The sequence below is a fragment of the Helianthus annuus genome, chromosome 5 (assembly GCF_002127325.2).
Source record: "Helianthus annuus cultivar XRQ/B chromosome 5, HanXRQr2.0-SUNRISE, whole genome shotgun sequence".
In the NCBI taxonomy this organism is placed as follows: Eukaryota; Viridiplantae; Streptophyta; class Magnoliopsida; order Asterales; family Asteraceae; genus Helianthus; species Helianthus annuus.
This window is the reverse complement of record NC_035437.2, coordinates 127,295,125-127,301,792: the sequence shown is the minus strand read 5'-3', so window position 1 is coordinate 127,301,792 and position 6,668 is coordinate 127,295,125.

The following is a 6,668-nucleotide window of genomic DNA, read 5'->3' as shown; positions in this document are numbered from 1 at the left end:
AAAATTTCGTTAACTTAGGTGAATTTTGGCCAAACCACATTTCTCTTTCTTTTTTGCAGGTACGATGGTACGAGGATTGTGTTGTGCCGGTTTACAGTAAAGATGATGAGATGGTTGTTGGTTTTACGATGATGTCGGGAGTGTTGGTTGATGACGTCGGTTGTGGAAAAGTGACCGGTGGTTGTGGAAATGGTGGGTGGTGATGGTGGTAGGGTGGGTGGGTGGTGATGGTGCAGGCGGGTGGTGGCGATGATAGAAGGTTGTGATGGGGTGGGTGGTGGGAGATGGTGGTGGTGGTCGATGAAAATGGCAAAAAATGACAAAAGTCAGGGACTAAAATAACAGAAAACAAAACTATTTGGACTAAAATGGCAAGGAAAAACTATTTGGACTAAAGTGACACTTTTAGTCAAACCTCACCTCAGGAACTAAAATGGCAATTTACTCTATTTATTTTTATAGGGTTGGGATTATGTTTCAAAATTTGGCTTGAGCTCCTTTAAACCTCACTTGTTTCAAGCTCTTAGCCCTGATTGTAAGTAGCTCACAAATAACTCAACTCGTCTAGGGGCGTAGCTTTGTGGGGGTGGAAGGGAGCGGCCGACGCCCCGAAATTTTCACTCAGTAGTGGAGAGTATGTAGTTTTCGCATAGAAATTTTTGGGTATATACGTGTTTGACCCCCCCCCCCCCCGGTTTTGTAGAAATTTTTGGTATCTACGTCTTCGATCCCCCCGGTCGGAAATCTCAAACTTCGCCACTGTTAGACCCTAATACGTTTTAACCAAAAGTCGCAACGGAAAATACGGACCTCAAAATTTCTTTCTTTTTAAATATTCTAACATACTTGAAAACAATTTAAAACAATTCCTTTAAAAGAATTACATCATTCATCTTTAATTAATTACTAACTGCAACATGCGAATAGAAACTAAGTGACCATCGTTCCGTACACTCCATGTTCTACAACTCGATCTATTCCCCCTTGTCCTTCGTGATAAATGGTAATGATCCGTGTAACCTGCGATCACCATAAACAACTGACACATTAGTAAATAGTGACATTACACTTATATTATAAACACATAGCTAAATGACCATATTACATTCTAATGACGCAAGATATCTTGTTCGATCACCCTTCTAAACACATCCACTAGTTCCTGACATCAACTCACTTGGACCCAGCAGGAGGTTGTCAAGTGTTTTCGCTCGACGATTCCATTCTTGGGTGCTTGGTTTGGCCCTTCTTCCTGTAACTCGAATCCTAACCCGGTGTATCCCAATTTAGTTTTACACCATTGTGAACCTTACGCCTTTTTTACTCCCTGATCGAGGTTCTCGGCATTGAAAATCTTCGTAAACTAAATCACACGTGTATATGTTGACATTTAAAAGATATACAGCTAAGAAAATCAAGAGCAATGGTGATATATATATATATATATATATATATATATATATATATATATATATATATATATATATATATATATATATATATATATATATATGCGGATTAGACACAAAAAAAACACACTTAAAAATGGCTACAATTTAAGGAATGTGTTTAGTGACGGCATAAGATTCCTAATTGATGGAGATTTAAGTCGCGCAATCCTCGAAAATCCCATGATGAATCTGCGATAGTCTCTAGCGAAACCAAGAAATTGCTTTATCCCCAAAGGATTCCTTGGTGTTGATCAGTTTCAAAATGTACTTCCTGAATCCAAAAGTTAAACTTCACCAGACTTCGCGTGCAGTAGCTCTAAGATAAGGTGTAAATGCCGCCTAGGGTGTTCCTTCCTCCTCGAAATGATTCTAAACGTCTACAATAAACACGGTCGATTCCTGTGATCCATATAGTTTCCAGTGTTTGATCAATCTAAAGGTCAGGGAATATGAAGTCGCAATGGCCGTATTGCATTTGATATGCCGTTTTAGGAACACCTTCCCCCCGGGACTTCCCTTTAACGAGAGCTCGTTCATTAGCTAATCCGCGAATGGGAGCTTAACCCTCGCAACTGGTCAAGAGGTTGTCAATACAACGGTCGAGACAAACGGTTCTTGACTGTTACCTTAATCAGTACACATGTCCAACGATACCACTTATCTTTCCGGATATAACTGGGGCTCCCCAAAGCGAAAACTAGGCCCGACAAAACTCTTGTCCAACAGTCCCCGTAGTTGGTTTGACAACTCCCACAACCCTCCTGGTGCAAGACGGTAAGAAGTACGAAGAATCGGGTTTGCTTTTGGCGTGAGATCAAACTGAGAATTTGTGTAGTAGTTGTGGAAGTAAGCCCGAAAGCTCCCCGGGTAGCACACCGAAAGGAATCACGAACAATTGGAGGATCCTCGATCCTCTTTTCCTTAGCCTTAACATCACTAATGATTGCTAACGTAGCAGGGTAATCTCTCCGTAGACACTTCTGGGCCTTCATATCAGAAATGGCGCTAACCTTTGCACCACGCTGATGCTTTAGAACAAATAACGACGCAAAATTTTCTCCTCACAGGGTATATCTGCGCGATATCTAGATAACCAATCCACACTAACTACTGCATCGAGACTATCAGGAATAGCAGAAGGAAGGTCGATGTCGAACACTTGTCCCACAAGGTCGAGTTTGCATTCTAGCGAACATATGAGAATTCCATTGTCTGGCCATCAGTCGATTTCGCAACAGGTTGGTTCCAAAAAGCATCAGAGTTTAACCGAACAAGGACGAAGCGATTAGCTACTCATACAAGCTACCATATTGCTATTACGCCTGGTGTCGCCTAAGCCAGCCCTAAATGCCCTTCCACGAGTACCACTTCCAGTGTTGTTGCTACTGCCACTAGAATTCCCAAAACTGTCATTGTTCCCTGGGTTGTTGGCGTCTTGACTTGCATCTGCCATCCCTTGCTGAAGCCACCATCATTTCTATACCGAAAGTCATGACTTGCGAGTACCCTGATGTCATCGTGACTGTTGCTTTGATCTAATGTCGTTTCTCGAAACGGAGTCCTGCGGCCCTACACCATTAGGGTCCATCCTTTCACATTTCGTGTCACGTCCTAAGGCACTACTCCTGGTGCGGGCAGTTACACCTTCCACCCTATAGTCAATTGTCATTGATTACGTCCCGATTGATTCGTAAGTGTTGACTCCCATAAGTCGCTTACTAGGGTTAAGGGTTCGATTGAAGCCAATTTGCTGGTGTTCGTTGCCAGGAATAAGGCCGTTCTAATACTGAAGTCGGTGAGATACTATGATCATCCTCTTGCCCCTTGATTCTTGCAAGTTGGTCGAGTAATACACAGTACGTTGCTATGGTGTTGCAGAAACGATCACACTCACGAAATCTAAGGTGTCAATACACAGAGTTCCAACCAATGGAAAAAAGTAGTGAGAAGGTATTGACCAATCATTCGACACTGTAACATCCAACTCAGGGATGTTCGTACAAGCACCTAACATTCTACACAGTTTGCTAGGCGTTCAGAGGAGTGTTCAGGTAATACTCGATAGCATCGAGATTCGTAAGGATTCAGAGAGGAGTGAAAAGATCACGTTCAAGTAGGAGACAATCACTGCTACGACTCCTATAGACTGTTGTGTTTCACATCATTTAAATAACAGAACGGAACCCATTTTTCACTTGTTAAGCCTCACTGGGACTCGCATGCACCCCACATTATTATTGTGTGTGCACCCACAATAATACTGCGATTTGCATGCTCATCTCAGTTCCTCCTAACTCATGTCAAATGGTTCCTCAAACTCGAGTAGCAAACAAAGAGCATCACAAAACGTAAGTCATGAATGTTTAGGGAAATACCACCCTATCAGTCACATAACACATGCAAGTAATACATGAATTCATACTGTTGTGCTAAACGTGCAATCACATGCAATATCATATGTAAGTGTTCACTAGTTATGCAGTACAATGAGTATACGAAAGACGAACCTTGCAATCTGGAGCTGAGTGTCATGGTCGTATTCACGTTTTCTGAACTGTTCGGTTATAGTCTGGTTTTATAAAAACGTTTCAAAACCAAGTTCACTATAACCAGTGGCTCTGATACCAAACTGTCACACCCCTAAAATACCACCTATGGAAACCCTGTTAGGCGTGTGACAAACCATTAACGAGCCACTAATCATGTTGAACCCATACAAGTTTTTAATGAAAATCATCATTAATAAAAAGTATCAACAATAAGTTTAAGTAAACCCAACATTGTTCAGCGGAAGCAAACAGTAAACCATAGATAAACTGTTTCAAAACCAATGTATAATATCAGTAATTCCATCACATATATCCATCCAGTTCGACCAATGACCACTCCAGCTACTCCAGACAGCAAGTCCCAATCCAAAACATCTAACGACCTGCGAGCATGCAACAAGTGTATCAGACAACGCTGGTGAGTTCATAGTTTTACAAAAACGTTAGTTACCAAGTGTTTAGTTCCGTTCATTGATTACAATGTTGATAATACCCCGAATACAAGACGGCTCCTGATTTACATTGCCCTTTCTCCAATGCTCCTATCAAAGCATTGGTCATGACCACGTCATTAGTTCAACACCCGTCCTCCCAGGTACGGGGTGAGGTTGCCAAACCTAAGTAGCGCTACTAACTAATACCATGTTACATCCCCGGTAACCAAACAACACGGAGGGACTTTAAAGGTGGTAGGATGAGTATATTATCCAACATTCCCGTTTTTACCCAAAAGACTAATCCCTCCCCAGGATACCCACTGACTGTCCCAACCACCGGGACACATGATCAAGAGAGATGAACTCACCTTTGGTTTGCTCGGTATGCTATGTTACCCGTTTCCTAGTTGGTCAACCAAACCCTACCGTGGTTACCAAAATCAGTCAGTTTCGTGTACACCCAAAACATGTGTTCTTTGCATTCAATACATAGGTTACAATTAAGCAGAACACATATCAATACGCAATTCGTAGCAAGTATTTGAGCTTTACATCCAATCACAACACAAGTTCGTATCACAACGTAACACATGTCAAGTGGTTCGATTCCTATTCGAGCAAACATGCAAATTATAACTATAGATCATGCAACACAGATATCCGTATCATTATATACCGTCTCATTACACAAGTTTATATATCGTATCATTACATAAGTTTATTTACCGTATCGTTACACTAGTTTATATGCCGTATCATTACATCAATCACACGAGTTACCGGCCCGGTCCAAAAGTGTACAACTTATGTCTCTAGCCTAACTTCCAAATTAAGCTCATGGCCCAACTCCCTAGTACCCGACCCTGCTGTCCACTGCCATAACCACCTGATGTGCGGCCCAATTGGTCCCAATCCAACCAAGAGGTGCGCAAAACATCGTGGCCCAACACATGTGGCCTGTGGATCGAGGATGCAGCCCAAAACGTAAACAACCCCTTGCAGCTCAATTCATAAGCACTTTCATATTGTCCAATACCCGTGAGTGTGTGATCATGCATTACTATCAGGTCCAATAATAAACAATCAAAACATTTTGCTTCTTTCAATATTAAAGGATTCAATCACAAGGCTCAATAAATTTGACATACAATTAATGAAAACAATTAATGAAAAGGTGCTTATTTTCAACGGCCCAATTAGATGCATCCGTCATTTGATATCACATGTTATTTCTTTACATTTGAAAGATTATTGAGTACATAATTGGTCCAATAGATAAGTAATTTAGTGGGAATCAATTGGAAGTGTCAGTAGATCACATGGAACATATCGGCCCAATGATTTAATCTTACTCACACACATGCCATTCAACACATAATTACATAATCTCAAATCAATCATATAAAACACAAGATCATATCAAAATTCAATTCATGATCGATGTACTGATTCATCAAGCAACCATATAACAATATAACTACAACATCATCGAGTCCTAAACAATCATGATGCGGGTCCAATACTCATTACCATGAACATACCTAAATTAACAGTTCTAACAACATGAATTCAACGCATACAGAATCATGAACGAACCACTAAGTCCTCATGTTTTCTCAATTCATATAGGCGACATGTACAATTAGGTTTATGAACACTAGCTTGCATCCATATTTGATTCGACCAATATGCTACTCAAACCAATCCAACTCGTTAATCAGGAATCATTCATTATGACTATAGTTAAACAAATCAACATACTATAACACTTTTGCTAATCATGAACACATAAAGAACAATCAAATAAGAATTAACATAATATGGATTCACTAACCAAGATCTTCGATTAATAGGATGATGTCTCAAGAGGGGGGGGGGGGATGGTATCCACAGTCGTCGCAATATCTTGATGGGGTGATGTTTGTTTAGGGCTTTGCAATACAAGATTGTATCTTAATACACTAAGTTTATGTATAATAAGCAAAAGAGAGGAAAGTTAATTACAACAAGCGAGTTGGGCCCAAAGGTGGAAGTGTCCGATCTAATGTAGCGGCCCAATCATATAAGGATTGGCCCAAAACACACACGCACACACAACTACAACATATTTTAGCACGTTTATCAAAGTCACGGGTTGAACAGATTGATTAAAATAAGAACGGGGAAAATCACAAAACCGAAGGCACTAACAATAGGGTTCGGGTTGTCACATGTGTGGAATAAATGGATTC